The 19,725-nt window shown below is 43.1% G+C and overlaps 1 protein-coding gene across 1 annotated transcript in view; it reads right to left on the bottom strand.

Annotated features, from left to right (window-relative positions):
• LOC138284762 (uromodulin-like) overlaps positions 1–19,725 on the bottom strand; it is a 191,914-nt gene that overhangs the window by 74,286 nt on the left and 97,903 nt on the right. The gene's annotated exons all lie outside the window — the stretch shown is intronic.

The following is a 19,725-nucleotide window of genomic DNA, read 5'->3' as shown; positions in this document are numbered from 1 at the left end:
TAGTTCCAGCAGCCTGCCACACCAGAGACATGTTGCTGGCCCCATGGGGAGAGTGCCTTTGGCACTCTGAGGCCAGTAACAAAGCCTGCACTGGGTGGAGATGCTAACACCTCCCCCAGGCAGGAGCTGTAACACCTGGCGGTGAGCCTCAAAGGCTCACCCCTTTGTCACAGCCCAGCAGGGCACTCCAGCTTAGTGGAGTTGCCTGCCCCCTCCGGCAAGGGCCCCCACTTTTGGCGGCAAGGCTGGAGGGAACAAAGAAAGCAACAAGGAGGAGTCACTGGCCAGTCAGGACAGCCCCTAAGGTGTCCTGAGCTGAGGTGACTCTGACTTTTAGAAATCCTCCATCTTGCAGATGGAGGATTCCCCCAATAGGGTTAGGATTGTGACCCCCTCCCCTTGGGAGGAGGCACCAAGAGGGTGTACCCACCCTCAGGGCTAGTAGCCATTGGCTACTAACCCCCCAGACCTAAACACGCCCTTAAATTTAGTATTTAAGGGCTACCCTGAACCCTAGAAAATTAGATTCCTGCAACTACAAGAAGAAGGACTGCCTAGCTGAAAACCCCTGCAGAGGAAGACCAGAAGACGACAACTGCCTTGGCTCCAGAAACTCACCGGCCTGTCTCCTACCTTCCAAAGATCCTGCTCCAGCGACGCCTTCCAAAGGGACCAGCGACCTCGACATCCTCTGAGGACTGCCCCTGCTTCGAAAAGACAAGAAACTCCAGAGGACAGCGGACCTGCTCCAAGAAAGGCTGCAACTTTGTTTCCAGCAGCCTTGAAAGAACCCTGCAAGCTCCCCGCAAGAAGCGTGAGACTTGCAACACTGCACCCGGCGACCCCGACTCGGCTGGTGGAGATCCAACACCTCAGGAGGGACCCCAGGACTACTCTGATACTGTGAGTACCAAAACCTGTCCCCCCTGAGCCCCCACAGCGCCGCCTGCAGAGGGAATCCCGAGGCTTCCCCTGACCGCGACTTCTTGAATCCTAAAGCCCCGACGCCTGGGAGAGACCCTGCACCCGCAGCCCCCAGGACCTGAAGGACCGGACTTTCACTGGAGAAGTGATCCCCAGGAGTCCCTCTCCCTTGCCTAAGTGGAGGTTTCCCCGAGGAACCCCCCCCCTTGCCTGCCTGCAGCGCTGAAGAGATCCCGAGATCTCTCATAGACTAACATTGCGAACCCGACGCCTGTTTCTACACTGCACCCGGCCGCCCCCGCGCTGCTGAGGGTGAAATTTCTGTGTGGGCTTGTGTCCCCCCCGGTGCCCTACAAAACCCCCCTGGTCTGCCCTCCGAAGACGCGGGTACTTACCTGCAAGCAGACCGGAACCGGGGCACCCCCTTCTCTCCATTCTAGCCTATGTGTTTTGGGCACCACTTTGAACTCTGCACCTGACCGGCCCTGAGCTGCTGGTGTGGTGACTTTGGGGTTGCTCAGAACCCCCAACGGTGGGCTACCTTGGACCAAGAACTGAACCCTGTAAGTGTCTTACTTACCTGGTAAAACTAACAAAAACTTACCTCCCCTAGGAACTGTGAAAATTGCACTGTGTCCACTTTTAAAACAGCTATTTGTCAATAACTTGAAAAGTATACATGCAATTTTTATGATTTAAAGTTCCTAAAGTACTTACCTGCAATACCTTTCAAATGAGATATTACATGTAGAATTTGAACCTGTGGTTCTTAAAATAAACTAAGAAAAGATATTTTTCTATACAAAAACCTATTGGCTGGATTTGTCTCTGAGTGTGTGTACCTCATTTATTGTCTATGTGTATGTACAACAAATGCTTAACACTACTCCTTGGATAAGCCTACTGCTCGACCACACTACCACAAAATAGAGCATTAGTATTATCTATTTTTACCACTATTTTACCTCTAAGGGGAACCCTTGGACTCTGTGCATGCTATTCCTTACTTTGAAATAGCACATACAGAGCCAACTTCCTACAGGTGGTTATTTTGCTTTTCAACCTGGGCAGTTTTCCTCTGACATTCAAAGTGAGGTATCTAATTGGTTCCTTGATTGTTGCAGCTCTGGCTTGGACAGCTCCTTCAGTTCTCACTGAATACCTTTGTCTGAACAATTAGGCCAATTTCTTAGCAAACTTGAAGGAGATGTTTGAGAGACCGAGTGTGAAGCTGGCAGAGAGGATTCCTTGTGTGGGCTATCCCAGAGAATTCCGATGTACTGTCATATTGTGCATATCATTGTGAGCTTGCTGCTAAAACCACCCGGGTGGCACCCACTCTGTTGTCCATATTCTGAAGATGGTTACAAAAAAGGAGTTAAAGGACAAGTTTTCAAGAGTTCCAATAGCTTTCTCATTTGATGAGCTCCTATGTCAAATTATCGTGATTAAACACGTACGTGAAGAAAGGAGAATAGTGAAACAAAGAAACCAGAGGTTAATTTCTCCTTATCTTCTTCTAGTTTTCAGGTGAACTGAGACAACTACTGAGCCTGCTAATTCTTTGCCTGGTGTGCCTGATGGACCAGTGCAGCCTGGGTCCATTAAGGGTCCATTGTCTAATGTGGAAAGGGATAGAAGATGTAAGGGAGAGGTGCCTATTTTGTGCAAGTACAATTCATTTGTTGGGATACTGTAAGACTATACTGTTCGACCTTCCAGGCTACAAGTAAAACACCAGATTCCATCCTTTTACAGGGGGAAAGGGGCAGAAGATGCTACTCTCCTTAAGCTTTAATTTTCTCTTGTGGGTCCAGCACACACTTGTATGTATTGGATTTAATTCTTCAAGCCCATCCTGGCCAGCCCATCTCTGTTCCCGCCTTGTAACATTCTGGTGTCTCTGGAAAATAAATGGACTTGAATTATGCCCAGAGACTCCAAATTCCCATCAGGGTATCCTCCTGGGATTATGTACAAACTTTAAATGGATCTCCATTGACATGAGGTCTAATGACCTTCATCATGGCTCCTCTCTTATTGTGTTATCAGGCAATGATAATGGAATGGTTACCTTTGATCAAATCATGACTCTGAACTATTCGATAGTGTGTGGGATATCCCGGTTGGAACAATACATTCCCTAAGTCAGGTTCATCTCTCTTTTCTTTCAGTTTTGTAGAGGCAATTATTATTCCGATGGAAGCTAATGGGCTTCAATGTTCAGTGGAACCTTTTTAAGACAAGCCTTATTCCATGGTTTATCAAGAAGTTTTTGATGTCCTACAGAAGTCTACTTCTGCATTACTCCCTTCTCATAAGGATCTGGATTGTGGCATCCAGACCTTACCTGGAGATATAATTCCCTGTGGCAGAATATTCTCTCTTTGACAGCACAAGAAACACGTTCTGAGGGAATATTTGGATGAAAACCTTTGAAGTGGCCTAATTGCCTGGTCAGCATCCCCATTAGAGCTCCTCTGTTCTTTGACGCAAAGAAGTCCAAAGAGTTAAGCATTTGCATTGATTATTGTGGATTGAATAAAGTCACCATTAAGGACAATTACCTGCTTCCACGTATCAAGGACACCCTTGGGTCCAATTAGGTGCTAAATATTTTAAGAAGTTAGACCTCCAAGGAGCTTGCCATCTGTCCCAGATAAAGGAGGGTGATGAGTGGTAGACAGCCTTTCGGACACGCTTTGAGTACTGTGAATCTCAGGTTCTTCCCCTTGGCCTCATCAGTGCTCCAGCAGTTTTCTAAAGATTCATGAATAGCATATGCCATTTACCAGTTCCTTGTTGTGTATGTGGACAACATCATGATCCTCTATGCTTACCTTCTTGAACATTGAGTCCATGTTTGTTCCATCCTTCTACATCTTAGGGACAAATATCTCTTTTGTTAAGTAGAGAGGTGCTTGTTCAAGAGAACAGAAGTAGAGTTTTTGCAGTATTGCCTTTCTAAGAGAGGATTATCTAAGAGTTCCATTAAGATCTCTGCCATTTTTGACTGGCCGACTCTTAAGTCCATCAAAGAGACCCAGAGATTCTTAGAACTAGTTATCTTTTATAGACAGTTCATAAATAACTTTACTGACATAAGTAGCCATATTTCTGCTGCTTTGAAGATAGAGAACCTAACTAATTGTTTTTCTTGGGCTCTTAAAACCCTGGAGGCCTTTGTTAATCATAAGAAGGCTTTCATCAAAGCCCTTCTTCTCAGACACCAAGATCGATCCAGGAAGTTTATTGTGGTTACCCATGCTTCAAAGTTTGCTGTAATAGGAGGAGGACAACCTGGAGCATCCCATTTTTTATCGCTTCCATGTCCGGAATTCATGTAAGCAACCATATTCTGTTTGACATAGTGAGCTCTTGGCCATCTAGCATGCCTGTATGAAGTGACAAGCTCTTTTAATGTGAGCAGTCAAACCTTTTGAAGTTCGGATGGACCATCAAAACCTCCAGTTTTTGAACAGCATGAGATGTAGAATCAACAGACTTGCTTCCTGGGACTATTTCCTCTCTCAATATAATTTCTATGTTACTCACCACTCTGGCACAAAGAATAATCTAGCTGGTGCCTTTACGAGGTGGCACATGTTGGTCTGAGACTTCTGTCCCGTAGCTTCCTAACAAAGTTTTCTGTCTGGCAAGGACTTTTTTAAAAAGTTTGTGAGAAATGCGCATCCTGAGGTCTCTCTGGAAGACCTTTATGTGCTGCGCAGTCAAGTACTTCTCACTCTATATTTTTTCCAGCAGGTCTTGATGATCCTTACTAGGGTCCTTCAAACTGAGACTCTGAAAATGTATCACAGCATTGCAGTAGCAGGTCATTTGGTGAGGTTACGTCAACCTTAGAACATTCCTTCTGGTGGTTTACATTTCGCAGGGTAGTACAGCTTTATGTTAAATCCTGTCCTGTTTGTGCACGATCCAAGTCTGTCCACCGTAAAGCTTATGGCTTTCTCCAGCCTTTGCCTGACCTTCTTCATCCATGGCACATGATTTACACTGACTTTATTGTGGACTTACCCTTTTCATCAGAAATTCGCGTGAACATTGTCATAGTAGACATCTTTTCTAAACTGGCCCAGTTTTCTTTGTTCCGGAGGCCTCCACCTACCTGCTTGATGGCAACAAAATCTTTAGCTTATATATTCAGTCTGCATGGGATCCCCAAACCTATAATCTGAGACACAGGTTTTCACTACATTTGTGGATTCTGACACTCAATTTGCTCTACCCTGGGTATCAATCAAGCTCTGCCCTCATGTTACCATCCACAATATAATGGACAGATTGAGAGGATCATCCAGATTCCTCAACAGTATTTGAGGTATTTATTCAATGCCGATAAAAACAACTGGGAAGAACTGTTACCTTTAGCAGAGTTCCTTTATAACAACTCTGTTCACTCTCCTACCATGGTTTATTCTTTCTGGTGTATCCAGGGTAGCCATCCTCATTTATTTCCATCATCTCTGTTTTTGTTTGCTCCTCTTGTGTCTGCTGCTGCTGATTTCCTAGAGATACTTGACCCTGAAAGAGATTGCTCAGAATTTACAAGATTCTAAAACTGATATGAAGGACAGAACTGATAGATTAAGAAGATCGGCCCCAAACTTTAAGGTGGGAGAGAAGGTTTGTCTGTATTCCAGGTTCTTGCCCACTTGAACATTGCCAGTCTGGTTTCCCTCTTGATTTTGTAGTTCCTTTGTAATGACCAAACAAATCTATGCTGCTGACTTTAGACCCTATCTTCCTAACTCTTGTAAGATTCACCCTGCTTTTCATGTCTCCCAGATGAATCCGTTTGTGTCTGATCCTTTTGTCTGAACTCTCCTTACCCACCTGTAATAGTACATTGGAACCAGAGTATATAGTTAGTGGGATCAGTGATTCCCAGATTTTCAGAGGCTGCTGTTGTTTGTTCACTGTAAGGGCTATCCTGCTAATGAGTGTTCTTGGCTTTCTGCCTCTTAGGTCCATGCCACAATACTGGTTTGTAATATTTTGTTCTGTTTTTTTCTTCACAAACCTGGATCCTTGTGAGAGGGGTATACTGTTGCAGCTTCAGTGTCTGGGCCACTTGGGCATCCGACAACCATGGCACATTGTGTAGTCCAATGTTTCCCTAGTCTCAGGAAACACTGTGTCAAGCCAGCATTTGCGGGGTGTGAATTTCACTCACCTGGCACTTCCTCAGGCTCCTTTGGTCCTAGCTACTGCTCCTGTAGCTCCAAAATGGCAATCACCTGTCTGAGGGTTTGTAGCTGCCTTTGAAAGTTGCTCCACATCTGTTCCAGTTCAGGTTTTCATTTCTTTTCCTTTCCCTTTTCCATCATGGCTATTTTTACCTTGATTCCTTTCTGATTTTCTCATTCTGTATGTTCCAGACCTTTGATTTTTTATGCCATTTCCTTTTCATGTCCTTTGACTACATATAGACTTCAGTTTGGGTGATGGGTGCGTTGCAACAAACCTTTGTTCCTTCAAATTGTCTCCTCGCTCTCTCCACTTGCTGATCCTGACTCCACGCTTCTGAAGAACCCCATTATCAAGTTCCAGATTCCTGCTTTTCTTCAGTCTTTAGAAGTCTTCTTCAGGAATTAGTTTTTTTACTTCTTTTGCTTTATCATTTTGAGAAGGTGGCAGCTTTTCAATGCCATCTGCCTATCACATAGCCGACTCCGTGATGACAATGGGGTTTCCGGAAACAGTCACTCATACGTCAGAAAGCAGGAGACTCAGACTCCGGATTATGGGTAAGCATCAAGCCCTGAGCCACAGCGCACCATCTGTGATGCTATTTAGATTTAACCATCATTTGACCATCGACTCCATTTTGCTTGAGTAACTCAATTTTGTGCCCTTCTGCAGCTGCACAAGTTTTTTCCTTACAAAAACTTTTTTTTTCTTCATCTGCAAAGAGGCAGACAGTGCTGGAACATATTATGTGGGATACGGACTAGATACAAGTTCACAAGGCTGAGACTGTTTTTATCAAAGGAATGTAAAAGTCTGTCTCAGAAGAAACATTGGGAGCCTGGCCAGCTCTTATGAGTGTTTTCAACACAGATGAAGCACAGCCAGTGTTTAATTTCATAACAAAGGGGAGGAGGTTCCTAGCATTTTCTTCTTGGGATGGTTTGAGGTATAAAAGATGGGGAGTCTTGGCACTAAGACAGGAGCTCGGCTGTGGAGCAGACACGCTGCCCAGGATCTGATTTGTGATCCCAATTGGGGGTCTTTTGCCTTGGCTCAATAAGGGTTCCCCGGTCACACTGGTGAGGATGATGTCAACAACCCCAGTGGTGGTGTATTTTAAATCTTGATTATTTAGCGTATGCATACATGCTCTGTTAACACATTGCAAACTTCTTTTTCAGTCTTGACCACTTGATATATGCATTTATCTTTGTATATACATATACCCTGCTGCATGTGGGTTATATGCTTATTCTCATATATTTGTATGACCTTTATTTGGCATTTGGGAAGTGCCTTAATAAATTCATTCTTTAGACTAAGGGCCTGATTCTAAGCTTGGCGGGCGGCTAAGCGGGAACCGCCAGAAGACCGTACCGCGGTCAAAAGACCGCAGCGGTCATTCTGGGTTTCCCACTGGGCTGGCGGGCAACCGCCAAAAGTCTGCCCGCCAGCCCAGTGGGAAACACCCTTCCCACGAGGAAGCCGGCTCCGAATGGAGCCGGCGGAGTGGGAAGGTGCGACGGGTGCAGTTGCACCCGTCGCGAATTTCAGTGTCTGCAAAGCAGACACTGAAATTCTTTGTGGGGCCCTCTTATGGGGGCCCCTGCAGTGCCCATGCCATTGGCATGGGCACTGCAGGGGCCCCCAGGGGCCCCACGACACCCCATACCGCCATCCTGTTCCTGGCGGGCGACCCGCCAGGAACAGGATGGCGGTATGGGGTGTCAGAATCCCCATGGCGGCGCAGCAAGCTGCGCCGCCATGGCGGATTCCCATGGGCAGCGGAAAGTCGGCGGTACACCGCCGGCTTTCCGCTTCTGGCCGCGGCTGTACCGCCGCGGTCAGAATGCCCGGCGGAGCACCGCCAGCCTGTTGGCAGTGCTACCGCCGACCCCGGCCCTGGCGGTATTTACCGCCAGGGTCGGAATGACCCCCTAAGAGTGTTGAATTCCTTTGGCATCCTGTTCTCTTAGTTTAAGTGAGAGCAATACACCATCACCAATCACCATGGCAAATCACATAAAAGTCACCACCAGACAAGTCTGTCTCTGTCCTACTTCTTATCTCTCAATTCCTCTCCTATAGCGCTTACTTCCTTTTGCAGAATGCCTTGCCCCATCCATCTTTCACAAGGCCCGGTGTATGCTTTTAATAAAATTAGATCCTTTTACCTTATATATTTAATTTCTTATGGATTGCTTTTGCCATTGGATGCCTTCCCACTAATTACATATCAGATACTTTGCATTTTTTACTTTTCTGCCAAATATTTCCACCCTAAGCTTTGGGCGTACCTTTCCCAGGAGGTCACATGGAATAAACTTGGCGGGCACATTGAACTGCAGTGAGGGGAAACAGTTTGCTCCCTTTTCCTCTCCCTCCATCAGTGTGAAAGTTACAGAACCAGTGGTGACTGGATTGTCAGCTTGTTGTAAAGGCTGGAGGGAGGAAAAAAACACCATTGGGACAACTAGCAAGGTAGCCATTTCATCTGTCTAAGATGGTGTAAAGATGTAATTGCTCTTTCGGATGCTTAAATCTGCTACAAACAGATCATCTTGGTTTTTCTGGATTTTGCCACAAAATATCTAGAGGCAGTCCCTTTCTATGCTAGTACAGGTAATAAGAAATACCACACATCCCACATGCCTACAACAGGAAGCCTTAAAACAGAATTCTGAATATACAGCCAATTCTCTGGTTATTGTGGCATCCAGCAACACTTGCCATTTGCTGGGAAATGGCCACTTAAACCAACCTGGAAAAGATGTATTACGCTTGATACAGCCTCCCGGCCCACACATAGGAAAACATACTCTGAAACATGAAACAGACTGTAATGCTTATTATTAAAGGATTGTGTGCTCTACACACCCCAATTAACAATAACAGTTGTCATTAACCTCACAAGTCAGTCTTCCTATGAAACATTTAACTTAAAACAAAGATGGGGTAAGCACATGCAAAACAAGTACATTGTACATTATTGCACTAATAATAACGAGCTGTCGCTGTTACTTTTCGCATACTAAAAATCAAATTAACGATAATGTTTTCCGAAATGGCGACCAGGTAGTTTTAAACTTATGTGGTGCAGTTTTATATTTGAAAGGCAGTCGCTCCATTGCTGCCTGTTTCCTTACGCCTGCTAGCCTAATGCTAATGTTAACAGCAAAAGAGACACCGTGCGCGATATCGCTACATTTCGCAAGATGAACACGTTTCATTTGACATTAAATAAGTTACACTAGAGCATGGATACTCAAAGTACGGCCCGCGGGCCTCATGCGGCCCCTCTGACCTTTACATGCGGCCCCTTGGGCAACAGGAGCACTGGCAGCTGCTTGCTCGATTCTGCACTAACAACAAAAATATTAAATACACACACAATCATTTATTTCAAACTTAATTGGTGTTAAAGAAAGGAAGTACCTAGGGACTCCTGCACTTAACTTTAGAAACGTCTTCATTTTTAAAGACATCTTGCAGCAAGTGTAAAACTAAGATGGTCTCTTTAAAATTAAAAAAGTGTATTTAGTTAACATGCAGAACCTTTTTGCCTTAGTACAACTTATTTTATCAGTGCATTGAGATTTATTCATTTAAAAGTGATAGTTTTCAAACATACATTTGGAAACACACATTTTTAAACAGTAATTATTTCCCTTATCCTGAGAACACAACCAATAGTAAATTGAAGAGGCCAGTCACTTGGTATGTGCACTTTGTGGGTGGCCAGGGTTCCTATCATACATTAACAACATTATTATTAAATCAAACATAGAAGCAGGTTTTGTGCAGCGCACACCATTAATCATGTATTTCGAGGTCATCTTAAATGTGGTAAAGCAGAAAAAGAAGTGAAGTGAAACTAAACAATTGCCTAGGATCACACAGTTTGGAAAAGTGGGTTAGCCGAGATTCATTAGAGGTTTTCTGGTTTTCCATTGTTTATTTCAGCCATATAATTTGCTTCTCCTACACCTACCTTGCCCCCAAATCCCCCAGCCACCCCACTTGACCGCCACAACCCTGGCATCAATGCGGCCCCCAGGCGCGTCACAGACCAAACATTTGGCCACTGGGAAAATTCTTGCGAGTACCCATGCACTAGAGGTATTGTCAGCTACTGAAAGCGCAGAGGTACTAGGCACCCTTTTCTAAAGAATCATAGTCTATCAAAAATATACTGCTAAAAGTGAAGTTAATAGATCACATCACCATAGCATGGGCTTTAGATTTTAAACTCTTCCTCCAAATGTCAATATATATTGTCCTCTTTGATGTCTGCTTTAAATATCTCATTTGGCATCCATTAAATTCTAAATAGATTAAGGATAAGAGCTTTCATATTTGCGCTTTAAACACAATGGTAATTACGACAACAGAATAAAAAAATGTCTTCAACAATAATAGCAGTTGAAAACACCCAGTGGGAAACCAGTAGACAAAATAGGGGAGGTGTCAGGCAGAGAGCAGGGTCGGACTGGCCTGTAGGCTATAGGAAAACCAGGCACTGCCGGATAGGCTGGTCCCACAGGTCAGTGTGTGGGCCGTTTTTTTTGGCTGTTTGTGGGCCTGTTTTATGGCCTTTTAGGCCGGCTCTACTCTTGATTCCCCGCTCTTGATTACCCGCGTTGAAACAAACATTCCCTGCAGCATGCGCAAATGCATAGTCTCCCATATCTTGCAAAACACTTATACAGCGTTTTTACTAGTTCAAAACTGTCCCAATTTGCAAATATGAAACATGGGTCTACTTTTTAGCTTTCTAACTCACTAATGGAGGGCACTTTTGTTTTGGTGTCCTTGACTATTGTCTGCCCCAGTCCGACTCTGGCAGAGAGAGATAACACAAGAAACCAAATGAATTATCCACCTCTCTGTGTGAAAGAATACACCGTCTCTGGGGTCTCCTATCAGGGATGAGAAGGAAGCACAAACTCCAGGTTTTACAGTTATTTCGTAACAGATAGGAGAGTCATTTCGAACTCCAAAATCTTAGGACACAGGTCCTGAAAATGGAGTACATGGCAGCTGCCGCAGACCACATTGTCTGCCCTTAATGAAGGGACCTTGGTGGGGTGGTGGAAGGAACAGGTAAAGCCGGTCTCCCCATGGGTATCTTCGTGGCGCAGGCCATAAGACTGAACAGGGGATAGGATAGGAATAGGGGAGGGCATGCGGTTAGGGACAAGGCATATTAGGGAACAGGAGGTCAGAGTGCAGCTTCTCGCTGACTCCTTGACTAGGTGGCAGTTAGGAACAGGTTCAATTTGAGCCACCCACCACATGTGTTTAAAGGGTTTGGAGTGGAGAAGCCAAAGTTACCCTAAATTAGGACAAGGTATATATAGTTGCGGTTGTGTAGGTATTAGTTTGGGGGGTGGAGAGTCAAGTGCAGTCGTATCCACACCTCTGGGAAGAGGGGATCACAGGGGAGGAGAAGGAGAAGTTTGGGGCTTTGGAGCAGGACAAGGAGGCTTCATTTGGAGATGCTTGGTTGCGTCAGAGAGAGAGAGAGACTGAGAGAATGAGCGGAACGGTGAATGAAAGATGAAAGAGTGACATCAGGGATTGGGGATTTGGATGAGGAAATGTGATGAGGTTGATAATAGATTCAAGTTGTATTTCAGGTTAATAGAGACAAATAGAAACCTGTCCTAATAAGGTGACCTGTTGCATTCATGATGTTTGTGGTGTGCGATTATTTCACAAAAGTCCATCCAGCATTGCAAGAGTCCTCAGCTCCACCATCACAGTCATATCCATCACACATCCAACCTCCTGTCTCTCACTGGAAGTCTGTAAGTACACATGAGAGAAGTGTCACCCTCAATTGGCACAAGTTATCCACCAGATGTGGCTTGAAGTTGTGCATTTCTTTCAGGGAAAAGTCCATGTCCCTTATGAGTTGCTTCAGTGAGCCCATCTTCGTGTTCATTTTCTCCTGGGACTTCTCGACCCCTTGAACTCTCCCTAAGAGACTGGCTGTAAAGTTTCAGTTTTGAACAGCTGCTGAGATGTTCTCCTATTTGGCACTGAGGTCAGCATGGTTGTATTTTTGGACTCCATCAGTGCTCTTTCTCCAGATGTGACTTCACTTGTCTTCCTGCTTACTGAGTGAAGACTGCCTCCAAACCTTTATGGCGCACATTGTCTCTGGGACTAAGAAAATCTTCCTTGTCCTTCTCCCTTTTGTGCTATATTGAGTGGCCAATCTCCAAACCAGGATGGATGCTACTTTTGTACAGGAGCAATGCACATTTCAAAATCATCAGAGCGGTGGGGTGAATTCTTCGGGTTCTCCCTGAAGCCACCTCTAAGGGAGTCATTATTGAGGTCTTTTGGGAACTCCTTGAGCCTCTCATCAAGACTCCAGGAGTCGGATGTCGTTCTCCTTAACATGTCTTCCTGTTCTGCAGCCACATCTCCAGACCTCCAGTAAAAAAACCTATGTATACTATGCCTTTCCAGTCATTAGGGCTTGCCACCCCATTTACCACTACAGTGCTGATAACACCTAACCACATCCATGTTAGAAAGAAGCCGAAGGCCCAATTTGCCACCACTAACCCTCTTATGAAATTTCACTCACTGATTCAGGGAGAGATGGAAGAGTTGATTGACAATAACCTGACTAGCGAATCTCTGCGCCCTCATTTTTCTTCTGCCTTCTTCCCTGAAGGTGAACAACTTCTCCACTACTCTCATTCATCTCTCTTGGGGTCCAACTGCCGTGCAAAGTGACACAGTGGGCAAAAAGATCAAGTCTCCCCATTCAGCTCTGAAGAAATGCAGCCACCACAGGCCAGTGGCATCACCACCACCTTATTAGTAATCTTAGGTCTATTTTCACAATGTATCTGGCATGCAGCCATATGTGTTCAAGAGAAAAAGTGATTCAGGAAGCATAACTGAGAAAGGGGCTTTGGCTTCACTCATGTCAATCTACCTCCCTTCTGGATTTGATTGGAGTGTGCTGCCTCTGAAAAGAGTGCGTATATTGCACAGATTATGCTCAGTAAGGTAGGTCTGAGTTGATTATGGTGACAAGCCAACAATGAAGATTGTAAGTCTGATTGGTTCACTAGGAAAAGTTCCCTGATGCCAGAGGTCTGAACTGTTTATTATGGGAAATGATGGCAAAAGCAATAGGCCCAAATTATTTATTATGAAAAAACATATGTTAAAGCTAATAGGCCTTCATTGGTGGACTGTTATAACACTGAATTAAAGCTTGTAGGCAAGAATTATAACATACAAATTATAGTGGTAGGCAACGGTTTTGGATACCTTCACTAGCAAACCGTGTTTCTTAGTAATGTAATTGTTGAGTATGATTTGAAAGTAGAGCTGTCAGCGAGGGCGTTAGTGATCACCAGAAAAAGAGCTGCAAGAAGCATTGATAAAAGAGGGTCTCCAACCACATTCCTTCTTTACAAGCATTTGACTGAAAAAATGACAGAGTTAACCTGCTTACAAAATTGTTCCATCACTTATTATTGATGGGGGAATTGGTATCACAGATTCCCCCCAGGTCCAACACAGAAGAAAGGAGCTTTTCACGGTGTAATCCTGTGTATAATCTGTTACAGTTTCAAATTGTGATCTCTCTGACAAATATTACAGGAAAGGTTTTCACATTGAAGTGCTTGCTAAAAAACATATAAACTGGCATTGCATTGTGAACTATCTGACTAATCTAATAGAAAGGGGGTTTACATATGAACGCCTGGACTAACACCATAGGAATGGGCTTTACATTGTGAACCCTCTGACAAATGTATAAAAAAGGTATTTTGCACTATGATCTCTGACAAATGGTATAAGAAGGGAATTTAAACTGTGCACTTGATTAGTAGATTAAGAATGGATTTAGTGTATGTATCCCTTTGTATTGATGGCTGCAATAAATGCTTGGAGTCTCCATAGGGAGAGTTACTATTCGTATCCCTGTATACTCTGGCTCTGTCTTGGGAAGAGGTCTTCAATCTGTAGGGCGTGACCCCCAGGGGGGGCATGGAGTCATGGGAAGGGGGTTGTGCATTCCCCAACTAAACTGTCAGCAAAAAAATGGTTTATGTAAAACTGCTCTACTAATTTTCATAAAACAATTGTCACGGGGACAGTTAATTCCGATATTGTAAATGCTTCAGCTGAAGTATCATTCACTGAGTGTCGTGCGCTGTGAAACCAAGGCCAGGAAGACAGATAAACCAGTTCCTGACAGGGTGCCTGCTGCCTGAAAGAAATACAAAAGTGTACTATGAGGTAATCTGCAAATGTAAAGGACGCTTGGGAGCTGGTACTGGCTGTAATGGATAAATCTTTGTGATAACAAAGATTTATTCTTTTTGAGTGGTAGTGCAGTTAACAACTGAGCTGTGATGTGAGTGCTTTTAATTGTAATTTTATTTACATAGCGCTTACTACCCCAAGGAGTTGTTGAAGGGGCAGTTATGTAAAAAAAAAACTGCATTACACAGTCTGGGTGTTGCTAAAATCTATATTTTGGAAGTACCATTTTATCATAAAACTTTTAATACATTTTGTAGCAGTATATTTTTTACTGTGTGTAATGCAAGTTTAAAATAATGACTGACATATTCACAGTGATTTCTGTCACAGGTTGTGACCTCGTAGCACTAAAAAAACAAAAGTCACTATTTTCCACTGCACCACCCAAGATTTAATTGTGGGGCTGTCTGGGTACACACAGACCACTGCAGTGCATTAACTCAGTGGTTCCCAACCTGTGGTCCGTGGACCCCCAGGGGTCCGTTACACATTCCCAAGGGGTCCGCAGGCCTGGGCTGGTAGGAAGACACTTCTCCAGCTGGGGCCTCTGACAAACACGTGCGTGTGTGTTTTCATATGTATTACTTCCTTTGTTGAGCAGTTCTAAACGCACTGCAAAGCGCCTTGTACTGTAAAAATAAAAGAGCCAAGCTAAATCAAGTGATTAATGTATCTGCTGGATAGAGATGGGAGTTTCGTGCAGTGGCAGTTTTGACTCAAAGGTAGCGCAGATGGTTAATATGCCTGCTGCAAAGAACATGTATCATGCAAAGAACAGTATTTTATGTGCATGGCACAGTGTGTTACTGTTTTTGTCACAGAGATTCTTTTGTTACTGTGCAGTTCATAATCGTAATCTAGCACAGTGAGCTGTGAACTGCCATTAAAGACCTGCATGCAAACCGCATGGCACAAATTAGAAAGTTTTTTTTTTCCTATTCTTACATTTTCCTTATGCTGCTAAAAAAGGTTTGCTTGTGTAGCAATACATTCTTATTGCTAACGCAGTGCTTAATTTGTGCTTGTTGTTTCCGGTGCTGAGCACCGGCACTTATTTTTGAGGGCCAGGGCTTATTCATCTCCTTCAAGCATTTGCTGCGAGCAAAAGACACATATGGGAAAGACGGAGGAAGGGAAAAACGAAAAAGCGTCACAAAGGGAGAAAGTAGAAAGCTGCTAGAGTGAGCTGAAGTGTCAGGGAGTGGCTTTATATGGATTGAAGAGGCCCGAGATGGCTTCAGGATTACACTGCCTCAGTATTCTGTGTTCCCACAAAGAGGGCTTTGGGCACCAGCACATTTTTATTTACAAATTAAGCACTGTGCTAATGTCATCGGTAATCACTGTGCTATTTTCTAAATCCTAAGTTGCCTACCAGTGTGGTTGACATGTGAATCCTACACCTTATAGTCCCCTGTAAAGTGTCCTGACACCCTACAGTGGTATGAGAGGTGCTATAAAACAAATGAAGTACATGTGACAGAGAGGCAAGGGAGATAGGAGAGGCCCTTCTGGTTTACTTCCTTACCCCTTGCATACCTAAAAAATAAAAACAGAAATCACTCCGGAAATGTAGAATCTGACCTGAGGATTCACCTTTCCTAAATAAAACCAAACATTGAAAAGGTAGTTGCCGAGATGCAGCGCCAACCTTCCCAATAAAATGTTTCGATTTTTGCATAGTTTTTCAGTATAAAAGAATTTTATCTTTAGTAATTTGAGTATGTGTTTGGTGTGTACTTGTTATATTTTTTGAAAATTAAATCGTACAAACTGCTGGGGGTCCCCGGCTTCCAGTAATGATTCATTGGGGGTCCTCAGGAGTCAAAAGGTTGGGAACCACTGCATTAACTAATAGAGGTTTCATAACCTACTATTGTGCATTTTCCAATGAGTTACAACTTTTTGTATTTAATTTTCTTTTAAGCTTTGTGTTTTTAAATGTAGCTACCCAACGGTGAGAGACCTAAAAAACTTCCAGAATATTTTGTTTTTGGCCACACCTTTGACCCCACCCACCACGCTCACTGACACCACCCCGATTGCACTCAGGATCTCAGTTCCCATTTTGTTTTTTAATGAGCTTTGACAGCTGGCTGATTTGGCTGCCCATTCCCTTGCGAATGGTGGGAGGTTGATAAGAATTGGAGTACTGTATGCACACAGCACTGACGCATAAGTGAGTACAGTGCACTCATCACAATACAGCTGGCACTGGTAGCACTGATCTGGGGGCTCAGCTGCGCTGGCTGCAGAGAAAGAGATAACACAAGAAGGCAAATGAAGAGACTCACGCAGGCCAGATGGCAAGTAGCAGTTATGTTTCTTTTTTTGCCTTGCTGCCTGTGCCTCCAGTTTGGTGCATGCCTCACTCAACCAATCAATCCGGGTTCTTATATAGCGCATCTACTCACCCGTGAGGAACTGTGCTAGATGCTGCCACAGCTGCTCTTCTGCCTAGAAGGTCCCTGCTTCAGCATACAGCTGCACTCTTGCACCTAGGCCAGCTCTCACTCCCAAGCAGCATCAGAAAAAGAAAAAGCAGTGTGTCGCAGGTGCACACATCAATTAGGCCCTATGGTGCAAGGGGGCACAGCACAGGATGTAATACCACTGGTTCGGGAAGTGCAGTTACATGGCTCTGTGTGCTCAGACTCTCGAAGCCCTCCAGCATCCCCCCAAACATGACTGAAGCCAACAACAGCAGCAAGCTAACATAACTAGGAGTCACCCACAAACCTTTGGTTTGCTAAACACTATTTAATATTAATTCTCTACCATAAGAATTATTTGCTATGGGAATTGGGGGCATTTATGGTTGTCGATGATGAGGAGTACCAGGTTCTAGAATTTTTTGTCAGGAGGGGGTGATTATACCTAAAAGATTTTGACAGGGGAGTATCGCCATCAAAATGCTTGCAGACCTCTGATCTAGAGTATTTGATAGGTCTATAGGCAAATGTGACAAAAGAAGCAGGCCGCTCATTTTTCATATAATTAATGACATGACAAAGCCAAAAGGTGTAATGTTTTTGATTGTGAAAAGCTTCAGGTTATCCAATGGATCTGTTTAGGGTCATTGCTGTTTTTTTGTGATAATAGCCTGCTGGGGTGTAAGTTGCCACATGGAAACTTATAGGTAACAGGACTAGACTACATTTTCAGGGTTAGTTGCCCCTTGTGCTATTTTTTTAGGGTAGGTGATTTGCACTCCGGTTAATATGCAAGTCCCTTGTAGGAGATGTTCTAATTTGCAATTTCACCAGAAATCCTATATATATTTGTCAATGTGATTACTTTGTTTGGCTGTGTGTGCATTAAAATACTTTCTTTTTGTAAAAAAGCATACACTGATTGGATTGTAATTTTTTGAGTGCTGTGCTGTGTTCTGAGTTTCTAGTTCACAGCACCTCCCTGACTTAGCTCTGGACTGCTCTGCCTAGTTACCCCTAGTGACAAGTGCTTAATCAATAAGCCTATCTCATCCTTTTTGGATTATGGAATACATTCTTGCTTGGCTAACTTGAACAACCCATCTGTCATTCTTCTATGACATAATATCAGGGTAATAAATAGCTCAATACAAAATAATGTGGCAAAAATATTGAGGACAAAATATTGACTCAACATACTTGCTATGTAAAGTACAAGAAAAACGACTACAAGAATATTGTGAAAAACAATATTAAAAATAAATAACTAAGTATTGTATGTAAAAGTAGTTAATATTGAAATAACTTTACAAAATAAACTAAGGGCCTGATTTAAAACTCGGCGGACAGGTTACTCCATCACATTGGTGACGAATACGAATATCCCGTCTGCCGAAATCTAAATCCCGTAGAATATAATGGGATTTATATTTTGGTGGATGGGAAATCCGTCACCGTTGTGACGGAGTAATCCCTCCGCTGAGTTCTAATTCAGGCCCATAATTTAAATAAAAATAAAATTAAAAATATTATATATATATTTATATATATATATATATATATATATATATATATATATATATATATATTTATGTATATAGTGTGTGTATATATTTTCACTGAATAAAAGCAAAGGTTACAGGGGCATATTTAGGAAATCGAATTAAAAAAATCATAGAAATTCACTGAAAAAACTAAAGGTTATATGGGTGTTATAGTTAGGTTCTGAATTTACTCGCACAAAACCATAGAAATTCAGCAGTTACAGTTACATTTATTTTAAGGAACTGTATCTCGCGCCTTAAGGTAACTATAACTTGCTCCCCCACCATACACAGTTGTTTCTCAATAATTCGACTCCTAATGTTTAACTGATATTTTTGTTGACGCTATAAAAGTTGTCATGAGTGCTGTAATATCGGTGCAATTAGCAGTGCATGACGAGGGCACGAGTTATAGTTACCACGTCGTGAATTTGCAGAAACATTTCTTTAAAAATAAAAAGCTTTTTTTGCCCTGTGGAGGGACCCTTTGGGACACCAGCACCAGAGCTAATGGGTCAGGGTGTCCCTACCCTGGCCCCTTTTCATTTTTCGAATCTTTTTTATTGTAGGACTCAGCTGAAGTACAGTCCCAAAATGGCTGCTAACACTTCCTTGTTGAAGTGTGGGCAGCCAACTAGGTGTGTGCATGAGATCAGGAGATTTGCGAAGCCTTCGCACCTCTAGATATACAAATTTGGTTTTCCTTTAATTTCTCTCAAACTACTGAATGGATTCACACGAAATAACAAAAAGTGTAATCTGCATACCAGAAGCTAAGCTACCTTTCTGCCAAATTTGGTGTAATTCCATCTAGTGGCTCGGGCTGTAGCCCTGAACTTAATTATAACTTCAATTTAAATTAAAACTATATATATATATATATATATTAATTTGACAGTTTACCATCACTAAATTTTAAAGAATACATTATTAAAATTTAATTGTTGGGAAATCTGCTGGGCCATCATCAATCTAAATCTAAATCAATCTATAAAACATTAGCTAAAAACAAAAAATATATTTTGGTCTCAAAAGCCAACCTTGCCATTGCAATCCTACTTAAGGGAGCTATTTAGTGTGTGAATATGCTCCTTGTGAAAGGGCACAATGCTGTCAGTCAGGTGAAGGGCCAGTGGCTGAAGTGGGCTGACCAATTGCTCCATGGTGCATGCTATAGTGGATGGAAGAAAAATATGAATGGCACAATAACAGACCAACGTATGGAGAGGGCTGGTGGAGAGTTCTCTAAGTATATTATAGACATAACTTTATAAAATTAAAAGGTGTTGGTTAATGTCAGACCTAAA

This window comes from Pleurodeles waltl, chromosome 3_1, assembly GCF_031143425.1.
Source record: "Pleurodeles waltl isolate 20211129_DDA chromosome 3_1, aPleWal1.hap1.20221129, whole genome shotgun sequence".
Lineage (NCBI taxonomy): Eukaryota > Metazoa > Chordata > Amphibia > Caudata > Salamandridae > Pleurodeles > Pleurodeles waltl.
The sequence above is the reverse complement of the archived record's forward strand: the minus strand, read 5'-3'. Positions and strand labels throughout refer to the sequence as shown.